A 13291-nucleotide genomic window follows, 5' to 3' on the forward strand; every position below is an offset into this window, starting at 1 on the left:
ATGAAGCAAATTGAAACAAATGAATCCAATGTTATTTCAAATGAATACCATGACCAAAATAAAAGATGGAAAAAATTAATCCAAATAAGTTACAAACTCAGTATTTAACCATATGCTCTCAAGATTTGGGCAAGGTAGCATACAGGCGTAAGAAGGAAGAACTGCAAACAGATTCTGAACTTTAAAAAAGTTGGCCTATTTATTGTGGTGACATCGGTGAAGAAATTTTGAAACTATTGTAGATGTATTCTAGGATTGAGCAAATTAGTAACTACATTGATATCGTTGAGTAAACATGTTAATGTTGAGCCAGGGTTCTCACTGTAGAAGAAAGAACATATACATAAGTAATAGAAAAAAGTAAAAGGATGAAACCTGTGGGCATGGTTTGGAGTTTTGGTTATAAGTTTAAATGTGCCTCTGTGAGTGTGTGAGTAGGTCTGTGCAAGTGTGTGTGTGTCTGTGAAGAAACATGAAAGCATGTGAGCACATGAGCCACTACATGTGTATATAAGAAAACAAATGGGGTAAAAATTTTAAAATAGTGACTATGGGTAAAGGGCATATAGATGTTCTTTGTATTCTTATTTTTGTAACTTTTTGAAAGGTTGAAATTGTTCCCAAATAAAAAGTTTCTAGGAAATTTGTGATACATAGAAATATATCTAAAATATTTTCCTCTGAAAAACTAGCTGATTACTTTCCTAGAACATATAAATTTTGTGGTGCTATAATAACCAACATTTTGTAATTAAATAAGAAGTTAATGTTGTAGAAATAAAAAGAAAATCAAACTATTAAAATACAATGTATGGGGCAGATGGAAGATGGCAGGTAGGAGACCGGACTAACGTGCAGCTCCCACACGGAAGGACAGATCCCACACGGAAGGACAGATCCCACACGGAAGGACAGCTCCCACACGGAAGGACACCTCCCACACGGAAGGACAGATCCCACACGGAAGGACACCTCCCACACGGAAGGACAGATCCCACACGGAAGGACACCTCCCACACGGAAGGACAGATCCCACACGGAAGGACACCTCCCACACGGAAGGACAGATCCCACACGGAAGGACACCTCCCACACGGAAGGACAGCTCCCACACGGAAGGACAGATCCCACACGGAAGGACAGATCCCACACGGAAGGACAGATCCCACACGGAAGGACACCTCCCACACGGAAGGACACCTCCCACACGGAAGGACAGATCCCACACGGAAGGACAGATCCCACACGGAAGGACAGATCCCACACGGAAGGACAGCTCCCACACGGAAGGACAGCTCCCACACGGAAGGACAGATCCCACACGGAAGGACAGCTCCCACACGGAAGGACAGCTCCCACACGGAAGGACAGATCCCACACGGAAGGACAGATCCCACACGGAAGGACAGATCCCACACGGAAGGACAGATCCCACACGGAAGGACAGATCCCACACGGAAGGACAGATCCCACACGGAAGGACAGATCCCACACGGAAGGACAGATCCCACACGGAAGGACACCTCCCACACGGAAGGACAGATCCCACACGGAAGGACACCTCCCACACGGAAGGACAGCTCCCACACGGAAGGACAGATCCCACACGGAAGGACACCTCCCACACGGAAGGACACCTCCCACACGGAAGGACAGATCCCACACGGAAGGACACCTCCCACACGGAAGGACAGATCCCACACGGAAGGACAGATCCCACACGGAAGGACACCTCCCACACGGAAGGACACCTCCCACACGGAAGGACAGATCCCACACGGAAGGACACCTCCCACACGGAAGGACACCTCCCACACGGAAGGACAGATCCCACACGGAAGGACAGATCCCACACGGAAGGACAGATCCCACACGGAAGGACAGATCCCACACGGAAGGACAGCTCCCACACGGAAGGACAGATCCCACACGGAAGGACAGATCTTACACGGAAGGACAGATCCCACACGGAAGGACAGATCCCACATGGAAGGACAGAACAGTGTTAGAGACTCACACTGTGATCTTTTGCTCCAGGATTCACTGTAGGAATATACAAGATCCCACACATCCTTTGAAAGAAGTGGCATGCTGCTGCCAAGTCCATGAAACAGGTGAAAAACTGGGAGTTCCCAATGTGTGAGAGGGAAGAAAAACCTACATCTGAACACATGTCCTCACTGGGGAATCTGAAAATCCACATCACGGGAGAAAAATTTAACCCTATCTAGAGATGAAAGGGATTTATGGAGTCACGTAAAATATAAAAGTAGAAGTAGCAGCAGGAAGTGCCTTGCACGCACTCCCAGTCTCCAGCTCGAGCCCAGGGAAGCCAGCAATGACTATCTCACAGGGGTCCTTGAAAAGGCAGCCAGCAAAACTGGGGAGGGGTCACAGAGTGAAGGAAGCTCCAAACTGAAATCGGTAGTGGTTCTGACTGGGCACAAATTTTCTTGAGCAGAGTCCAGGGGACGAGCGGAAGCTGCTGCAGATAGGAGACAGAGCAGGAATAGCCAGACAGGGAAGGGCCAGGTTCAAATGCTGTGCTTGCTTTTTCAGTGGGGTAGCTCATGGCCTGGGGCAAAATCTGAGCAAGGCAATGCAGGAGCGAGGCTGGCCTCGCCAACTGCATGGGAGCTGGGTGAGGCCTCTTGCTACTAGCTATTCCCTACTTCTCTGGTGAACTATATGATACAGCAGAGGTGGCCAAGATCCCCTCTAGAACATAACCCCAGTGGCCTGAGAACCATAATCCCCTTCCCCAAGGTGGCCAAGGCAAGCCCTGCCCAAGGAGAGTCTGAGCCCAGACCCACCTAACCCTGCCCCGACCTAAAGTGATGTATCACTTTCCCGTCACCTCTACTAGAGCAGGTACTGGTATCCATGCTGTCACCAGGCTGGAGTGCAGTGGCGTGATCTTGGCTCACTGCAACCTCCGCCACCTGGGTTCAAGTGATTCTCCTGCCTCAGCCTTCCAAGCAGCTGGGATTACAGGCATGTGCCACTATACCTGACTAATATTTGTATTTTTAGTAGAGGCAGAGTTTCGCCATGTTGGCCAGGCTGGTCTTGAACTCCTGACTTCAAGTGATCTGCCCGCCTCAGACTCCCAAAGTGCTGGGATTACAGGCATTAGCCACCATGCCCAGCTGAAGACAGGTCTTTAGAATTAGCTCAGTCAGACAAAGAAAAAAAAAGAATTTAAAAAAGTGAACAAATCCTCCAAGAAATGTGGGATTATGTTAAATGGTCAAACCTAAGAATAACTAGTGTTCCTGAGGAAGAAGAGAAATCTAAAAGTTTAGAAAACTTACTTGAGGGAATAATTAAAAAAAACCTCCCTGACCTTGCTAGAGACCTAGACCTCCAAACATAAGAAACTCAAAGAACACCTGGGAAATTCATTGCAAAAACATCATCACCTAGGCACACAGTCATCAGGATACCCAAAGTCAAGACAAAGGAAAGAATCTTAAGATCTGTGAGACAAAAGCATCAAGATAAACTATAAAGGAAAACCTACCACATTAATGGCAGATTTTTCAGCAGAAATCCTACAAGCCAGAAGGGATTGGGGTCCCATCTTTAGCCTCATGAAACAAAATAATTGTCAGCCAAGAATTTTGTATCCAGCAAAATTAAGCAACATAATGAAGGAAAAATAAAATCATTTTCAGACAAATGCTGAGAGAATTTGCCACTACTAAGCCAGCACTATGAAAAATGTTTAAAGGAGTTCTAAATCTTGAAACAAAACCTCAAAATACATCAAAATAGAAGCTCCTTACAACATAAATCTCACAGATTATTTAATTTCATTTAATTAATGTCATTAAACAATGACACAATGGGGGAAAAAAAACAAAACAACGTATTAAGGCAACAACTAATGTGATAAACAGAACAGTACCTAACATCTTAATACTAATGTTGAATGTAAACAGCCTAAATACTCCACTTAAAAGATACGGAATGGCGGAATGGATAAAAATTCACTAAGTATCTGCTGTCTTCAGGAGACTCACCTAACACATAAGGACTCACATACACTTAAGGTTAAGGGGTGGAAAAAGATATTCCACACAAATGGAAAGTCAGCAACAGTAGCTATTGTTACATCAGACAAAACAAACTTTAAAGCAACAACAGTAAAAAAAGAAAAAGAGAGACATTATATAATGATAAAAGGAATAGTCCAAAAGGAAAATATTGCAATTCTAAATATATATGCATATATACACGGAGCTCTCAAATTTAGAAAACAATTACTATTAGACCTAAGAAATGAGATGCACAGCAACACAATAATAGTGGGAGACTTCAATACTCCATTGACAGCACTAGACAGGTCGTCAATACAGAAAGTCAACAAAGAGACAATGAACTTAAACTATACCCTGGAACAAATGGACTTAACAGGTATTTACAGAACATTCCACCCGACAACTGCAGAATATACATTCTTTTCTTCAGCACATGGAGCAGTCTCTCAGACTGAACATATGATAGGACGCAAAACGAGTCTCAATAAATTTAAGAAAATCAGATTTATATGAAGTATCTTTTTTTTTTTTTTTTTTTTTTTTGAGATGGAGTCTCGCTCTGTCACCCAGGCTGGAGTGCTGTGGCATGATCTTGGCTCACTGCAAGCTCCGCCTCCCGGGTTCACGCCATTCTCTTGCCTCAGCCTCCTGAGTGGCTGGGACTACAGGCACCTGCCACCACGCCCGGATAATTTCTTGTATTTTCAGTAGAGATGGGGTTTCACCATTTTAGCCACAATGGTCTCGATCTCCTGATGTCGTGATCCGCCCACCTCGGTCTCCCAAAGGGCTGGGATTACAGGCATGAGCCACCATGCCTAGCCTCAAGTATCTTCTTAAACTGCAGTGGAACAAAACTGGAAATTATCTCCAAAAGGAACCCTCAAAACTCTAAAAATACATGGACATTAAATAATCTGCTCTTGAGGCTGGGTGCGGTGGCTCATTGCTGTAATCCCAGCACTTTGGGAGGCAAAGACAGGTGGATCAGTTGAGGTCAGGAGTTCAAAATCAGCCTGGCCAACATAGTGAAACCCTGTCTCTACTAAAAAATACAAAAATTAAGGCTGTGCGCGGTGCCTCATGCCTGTAATCCCAGCACTTTGGGATGCTGAGGCGCACAGATCACCTGAGGTCAGGAGTTCAAGACCAGCCTGGCCAACATGGTGAAAACTTTTCTCTACTAAAAATACAAAAAAATTAGCCAGGCATGGTAGCAGACGCCTGTAATCCCAGCTACTTGGGAGTATGAGGCACGAGAATCGCTTGAACCCGGGAGGTGGAGGTTGCAGTGAACTGAGATTGTGCCATTGCACTCCAGCCTGGGCAACAGAGTGAGACTCTGTCTCAAAAATAATAATAATAATAATAATAATAAAAATAAGCCGGGCATTGTGGCACATGCCTGTATTCCCAGCTACTTGGGAGGCTGAGGCAGGAGAACTGCTTGAACCCGGGCAGCAGAGGTTGCAGTGAGCCGAGATCATGCCACTGTACTCTAGCCTGAGCAACAGAGCAAGATTCCATCTCAAAAAAATTTAATAATAATTATCATCATCATCATCATCATCATCATCATCTGATCTTGAATGATCTTTGGGTCAACAATGAAATCAAGATGGAAATTAAAAACTTCTTTGAACTGAGAGATAATAGTGAAACAACTTATCAAAACCTCTGCGACACACCAAAAGTAGTATTAAGAGAAAAGTTCATAGCATTTAATGCCTACATCAGAAAGTTTGAAAGAGCACAAATAGACACTCTAAGATCACACCTGAAGGAACTGGAGAAACAAGAACAAACCAACCTAAACACAGCAGAAGAAAAGAAATAACAAAGATCAGAGAAGAACCAATGAAAATGAGACAAAAAAATACAAAAGATAAATCAAACAAAAAGCTGGTTCTTTGAAAAGATCAACAAAATTGATAGACCACTAGCAAGATCAACCAAGAAAAGAAGAGAGAAGATCCAAATAAGCTCAATGATAAATGAAACGGGAGATATTACAACCAATACCACAGAAATATAAAAGATCATTCAAGTCTACTATGAACACCTTTACACACACAAACTAGAAAATCTAGAGGAGATGGATAAATTCCTGGAAAAATACAACCCTCCCAGATTAAATCAGGAAGACATAGAAACTCTGAACAGGCCAGTAACAAGTAGAGAGATTAAAACAGTAATTTTTAAAAATTGCCAATAGAAAAAAGTCCAGGACCAGATGGATTCACAGCTGAATTCCATTAGACAGTCAAAGAAGAATTGGTACCAATCCTACAGAACACTATTCCACAAGATATAGAAAGAGGGAATCCTCCCTAAATCATCCTATGAAGCCAGTATCACCCTAATTCCAAAGCTAGGAAACGACTTAACAAAAAATGAAAACTATAGACCAATAACCCTGATGAACACAGATGCAGAAGTCCTCAACATAATACTTGCTAACTGAATCTAACAGCGTATCAAAAAGATAATACACCATGATCAAGTGAGTTGCATACCAGGTATGCAGCAATGGTTTAACATATGCCAGTCAATAAATGTGATAGACCACATAAACAAAATTAAAAACAAAAATCATGTGATCATCTCAATAGATGCAGAAAAAGGATTTGACAAAATCCAGCATCCCGTTATGGTTAAAACCCTCAGCAAAACTGGCATAGAAGGGACACACACTTCAAGGTAATAAAAGCTATCTATGACAAACCTACAGCCAACATTATACTGAATGGGGATAGTTGAAAGCATTCCCCGAGAACTGGAACAAGACAAGAATGCCCACTTTCACTGTTTCTATTCAACATAGTACCTGAAGTCCTAGACAGAGCAATCAGACAAGAGAAACAAATAAAGGGCATCTAAATCAGTAAAGAGGAAGTAAAACTGTCACTGTTCACTGATAATATGATCATATACCTAGAAAACCCTACAGACTCATCCAAAAAGCTCCCAGATCTGATAAATGAATTCAGTAAAGTTTCTGGATACAAAATTAATGTACACAAATCAGTAGCACTGCTATACACCAACAGCGATCAAGCTGAGAAACAAATCAATAACTCAACTCCTTTTACAGTAGGAGCAAAAAACAAACAAACAAAAACACCAACTTAGGAATATACCTAATCAAGGTGGTGAAAGAGTTCTACAAAGAAAACTACAAAACACTGCTGAAAGAAGTCACTGATAACACAAACAAATGGAAACACATCCCATGCTCGTGGAGAATCCATATTGTAAAAACGGCCATACTGCCAAAAGCAATATGCAAATTCAATGCAGTTCCAATCAAAGTACCATAATCATTCTTCACAGAACTAGAAAAACAATCCTAAACTTCATATGGAAACTCAAAAGACCCCACATAGCAAGACTAAGGAAAAGGAACAAATTTGGAGGCATCACATTACCTGACTTCAAACTATACTACAAGATTATAGTTATCAAAACAGCATGGTACTGATACGAAAATAGGCACATAGACCAATGAAACAGAATAGAGAACCCAGAAATGAAGCCAAATACTTATAGCAAACTGATTTTTGACAGAGCAAACAAAAACATAAAGTGGGGAAAGGACACCTTACTCAACAAATGGTGCTGGGATAATTGGGAAGCCACATGTAGAAGAATGAAACTGGATCCTCATCTCTCACCTTATATAAAAATCAACTCAAGATGATCAAAGACTTAAATCTAACACCTGAAACCATAAAAATTCTAGAAGATAACATTAGTAAAGCTCTTCTGAACATTGGCTTAGGCAAAGATTTCATGACCAAGAACTCAAAGGCAAATGAAACAAAAACAAGTACAAATAGATGGGACTTAATTAAACTAAAAAGCTTCTGCACAGCAAAAGAAATAATCAGCAGAGTAAACAGACAACCCACAGAGTGGGAGAAAATCTTCCCAAACGTGCATCCAACAAAGGACTAATATCCGGAATCTACAAGGAAGTCAAACAAATCAGGAAAAAAAAAGAAAAAAAAGAAAAAAAAAACAAACATAATCCCATCAAAAAATGGGCTAAGGACATGAATAAACAATTCTCAAAAGAATATATACAAATGCCCAATGAACATATGAAAAGATGCTCATCATCACTAATTATCAGAGAAATGCAAATTAATACCACAATGAGATACCTACCTTATTCCTGCAAGAATGGCCGTAATCAAAAAATCAAGAAATCATACATGTTGGCATAGATGTGGTGAAAAGGGAATGTTTTCTTTTACACTGCTGGTGGGAATGTAAACTAGTACAACCACTATGGAAAACAGTACAGAGATTCCTTTTAGAACTAAAAGTATAACTACCATTTGATCCAGCAATCCAACTACTGGGTATCTATTCAGAGGAAAAGAAGTCATTATATGAAAAAGATACTTGCACACACATGTTTGTAGCAGCACAATTTGCAATTGCAAAAATATAGAACCAGCCTAAATGCCCATCGAACAACAAGTGGATAAAGAAAATGTGGTATAAATATACCAAGGAATACTACTCAGCTATAAAAAGGAACGAAATAATGGCATTCGTAGCAACCTGGATGGAGTTGGAGACCATTATTCTTTTTTTTTTTTTTTTTTTTTTGAGACGGAGTCTCGCTCTGTAGCCCAGGCTGGAGTGCAGTGGCCTGATCTCAGCTCACTGCAAGCTCCGCCTCCCGGGTTCACGCCATTCTCCTGCCTCAGCCTCCCGAGTAGCTGGGACTACAGGCGCCCGCCACCTCGCCCGGCTAGTTTTTTGTAGTTTTAGTAGAGACGGGGTTTCACTGTGTTCACCAGGATGGTCTCGATCTCCTGACCTCGTGATCCACCCATCTCGGCCTCCCAAAGTGCTGGGATTACAGGCTTGAGCCACCGCGCCCGGCCGGAGACCATTATTCTAAGGGAAGTAACTCAGGAATGGAAAACCAAATATCATATGTTCTCACTTTAAGTGAGAGTTAAGCTATGAGGATGAAAGTTATAAGAATGATATATTGGACTTTGGGGATTCAGGGGGAAGGATGGGAGAAGAGTGAGGAGTACACATTGGGTACAGTGTACACTGCCTGGGTGTTGGATGCACCAAAATCTCAGAAATTACTGCTAAGGAAGTTATCCATGTAATGAAAAAACCACCTGTTCCCCCAAAACTATGGAAATAAAAAAATATATAATTTTTGCAAAGAGATAAAATATTAGTCTTTTCGCTTTAGTATAATAGATGTAATTCTAATTTAATTATCAAAATCCTGTATTTTTATATCAATATATCTTGGTAATCCTGTTTAAATATCACTATTTTATTTTTTTATTTTTTTTTTATTATTATTATACTTTAAGTTCTAGGGTACAGGTGCATAACATACAGGTTTGTTACATATGTATACTTGTGCCATGTTGGTGTGCTGCACCCATTAAATATCACTATTAAAGAGATAGACTATTGAGTTTCCTTATTACCCCAAATATTCACTATACTAGATATTACTATTTGATCTCAAGAGAATGGATCCTTAAACCGACTCACTCTTCTAATGATCGATCTAGGCCTCGGTCAGGAGATCGATGGTGAGCACGTTCTGGTGAATGACATTTTGTATTTGGCTTCATCGTAGAACTCACATGATAAGCATTACTTGAATAATTTTGGCGGCGAAGTTCTTGTACGGCCCTCTCCCTAAAGCAAAATAGTGATGCTTTAAAATTTTATATCCAGCAAAAGTATTAAAACTATCATAAAAAACTGTAGCTTAATTCATACTTTAAAATCTAACCATCATGAAAGAACTAAAACCTATTTTTACCTAAGAAACAATGCTTTCCATGCTGAAAAGCATTGTTTTTGAGCTTGCATAGAGATAAACTTACCTTTCAAAGCGCTCTGTTCCTAGTTGTCTTTTGGTGATGTCTAAATCAGCTTCCAATTGTGTGACAACATTTCTGAACTGGGCCACATCTCTACTTTGGATGGCCCTGTTTAAAAGAAGATAAGAGTTATAGTTGACTAAACTTAAAATATGACTATGATTCTGGGGTACATTAAACCATATTGATAGTGGTTTCTCAGCTGGATCCAAATCACATTGTGATTTTTATGGCCAGATTTATTAGTACATCTAAAATATGCCCATGTTAGACATGGTAAGTATGCAGAGTAGCCTACTTGAAAAGCCTAAGCAATCCCAGTCCCATTCAATTAGTTAATCCTTCTCTGTTTCAGTTTCCCTGTGGAAACATATTATACATCATCTGTCTATACTATTTACTATAAACAGCTTTTAATGTAAGTACTTAGAAGCATTATATAAAGTAGTAGTATGACCAAATAATTAACACTGGAATTCACTAGCTCCATGATTAATATAGTCTGTTTTATATAATCTATTCAACCAAGTGCCTTATAATGAAATTTGATATATACAATCTTCAATGTAATAGAATCTTTCTTAAGGCCAAACAATGCCTCATAAAACCTGTGATAAGGCACAATATCATAAGGAAGATAAACATTGATGAATGCCACTCACACAGAACATTCTATCCTCTTCACTTGCTTTCAGGAGAGTATCATAGACTGCTGAAATCTAAACTTTAGAGACTAATAACAAACATTTCTCATGCTAATTCTAAGTGTTAGTATTTACCAGTCAGTCTCAAACAGAGTATAGCCCTTAGGGTGGAAGTTTTGGCGTATTTCATGAAGGTAGATTTCCACCTACCATCTTGAGAAAGTGATCCTGCAAAACTAGTTGAAGGAATCATAATAGCCTAGCTACAGTAACGGAAAAGAAGGACTCAGTCACCACCACCATAACCTGAAAACAGTTTCTGAAGGAAACTGGCCTTGGTTCTGAAGCCCTTGCCTAGTCAGGGGCTCCTAGGAGTGGCTGATTGCCGAGACCATGCTTCTTATCCTTCCCCATGCCCTGAGCTCAGATGTGAGGATAGAGTGGAGGCTGGATGAAAAGTGTTATAGATGGGACAGGTAAGAACAGGGGTTAAGGGTCCCCCATCAGTTTTTATGAGAGGTGACCAAGTTTCATAGAAAAAAATTCACTATATAGGGAGGCATTTCCACCCAATACTCCAGCCAAAGTTCTTTTAATAACATGCTAGGAGTGCTAGAGATCCTTAAAAAAAAAAAAGAAATAAATAAATAAAAAGAAAAGAAGCCAAAATTGATGTCCTAGGAAGTCTTCTGTATTTTGTGAATGCAGGTGTTCTTCTAGGTACCCAGTACATGCAATAGGTACAAAAGAAAATACAATGTGGCAAATGAAAACACTAGGCTGCAATATATTGGTCTAAATATGAAAATTCTTCTGGTTTCAAACTGGTTAATTTTTTTTCTCATTTTGTTATATTTCCTAAAGGCAGTATTTTAGACCAGACATTCTATTATACTCAAAACCCTGTTGGAATCAATAGAGATCATTAAACTTAAATTTAGATAAGAAAAACATAATAGAAAAAGTACCACCTCTTAGGCAAATCACAATATTTCTGATCCTTAGTTTAATTAATGACAAATTATAGGAGGCAAATTCTCTAAATTCTAGCTTAAAAATCCTACTAATCTATAAAGTACCAAAAAATTAAGATGTATGACTTTATATTGCTAAACAACTCACATTTTATTTTCTGCCAAACAAAGGTGTTCTTTAAGAAGCTGAATTTCAGATTCTTTTTCTTGAAGTGCTATCTGAGACTGATATTCTTTGTCTCGATTGGCCACCAGCAAAGCTTCTAGATTCTGCATGGAGATTCTCTCATTTGTCATCTGACTCCTCAGGAGTTCAATTTCAGAACGAGCAGAATCTAACTCATTCTCCATCTGTAGAAGAAGAAGAAGATATCTATACTTATTCCCATTAATTCACTTAACTATTATCAGGGACTCACAAAATTTTCATAATCTGTTATAAACTGGCAACTACTTTTAATGTGATTTGAAATTGTATCCCTCCTTCTTACCAAATAAACACACCACACATGTACGTATAGTATCACTTTCTCCATCTCTTTGATCATATCAGAAAATTCATTAATTTAAGAAAAGGCTTATTAATTTCAAACTGCAACCAGTTTCCACTACCAGCTTTGATATTTCTTTATATACTCCTGCAAGACTGACAGGATATCTGTGAGCACTGCTTTCTCCTGAGTTAGGTGAGCTACATACTTACAGAATGTCACTGGACTCCATAATTAAGGAATATAAGGAGTAATCTCTTATATTCTTTATAAGAGTAATCTCTTATGTTCTCTTAATATAATTAATATAATTAATTATAATTATATATTTAATAATATAATTAAATATAATTATAATTAATACAAGGAGTAATCTCTTCTATTCTCATGCATAAACTTGTGGAAAGCTTCCTTTTGAAAATTATCTTGAGCCTTAAAATATGCTCAGTGAGACAAATGTTTTTTTAAAAAGGAGGAAGAACAGTCACTAGTATTTAGAAAAAAATTACTCCTTATCTTGTAATATACGTAACACATTCTACATGCATTAAAAAAGTTAAATCTGGCTGGGTGCGGTGGCTCAAGCCTGTAATCCCAGCACTTTGGGAGGCCGAGACAGGCAGATCACAAGGTCAGGAGATCGAGACCATCCTGGCGAACACCGTGAAACCCCGTCTCTACTAAAAAAATACAAAAAAACTAGCCGGGCGAGGTGGCGGGCGCCTGTAGTCCCAGCTACTTGGGAGGCTGAGGCAGGAGAATGGCGGGAACCCGGGAGGCGGAGCTTGCAGTGAGCTGAGATCCAGCCACTGCACTCCAGCCTGGGCGACAGAGCGAGACTCCGTCTCAAAAGAAAAAAAAAAAAAAAGTTAAATGTGAAAAGGTAAGCTTTAAATTCCAGTGAAAAGAAATAAAAATGAAATTACAGGGAAGGGAGATAGGTAGGTAGGGAAATTTTCTAAGCTAGATACAATGCAAAAAAAAAGTTTGGTCACATTAAAAAAATAAACATTTTGATAGTCAATATAAACTTAACCAAAATTTGAAAGGAAACAACTGGAAGACAAATAAACTTAGTAAACAAAATTAATAGTGTATATCTCTACTAGCATAAAGAATGCATACACACTGATGAGAAATATGAGCTGAATGATAATGATCAGAAAATCTACAAAAGGAGAAATACGATTAAATTCTAAACGTATGGGGAAAATTTACCCTTACTAGTAATCAAATAAACTAAAACAAGATGCCATT

General features: G+C 39.6%; 1 non-coding gene across 27 annotated transcripts in view; it reads right to left on the reverse strand.

Moving 5' to 3' along the window:
• TSGA10 (testis-specific gene 10 protein) overlaps positions 1–13291 on the reverse strand; it is a 150494-nt gene that overhangs the window by 11306 nt on the left and 125897 nt on the right. For all 27 annotated transcript variants that reach the window (XR_006691542.3, XR_012421921.1, XR_012421927.1 and 24 more), the window contains 3 exons: positions 11692–11894; positions 9929–10033; positions 9588–9737 (listed from right to left, as the gene is read on the reverse strand). This is a non-coding gene — a transcript (testis-specific gene 10 protein). The remainder of the gene's footprint in view (positions 1–9587; positions 9738–9928; positions 10034–11691; positions 11895–13291) is intronic.

The sequence above is a fragment of the Macaca fascicularis genome, chromosome 13 (assembly GCF_037993035.2).
Source record: "Macaca fascicularis isolate 582-1 chromosome 13, T2T-MFA8v1.1".
In the NCBI taxonomy this organism is placed as follows: Eukaryota; Metazoa; Chordata; class Mammalia; order Primates; family Cercopithecidae; genus Macaca; species Macaca fascicularis.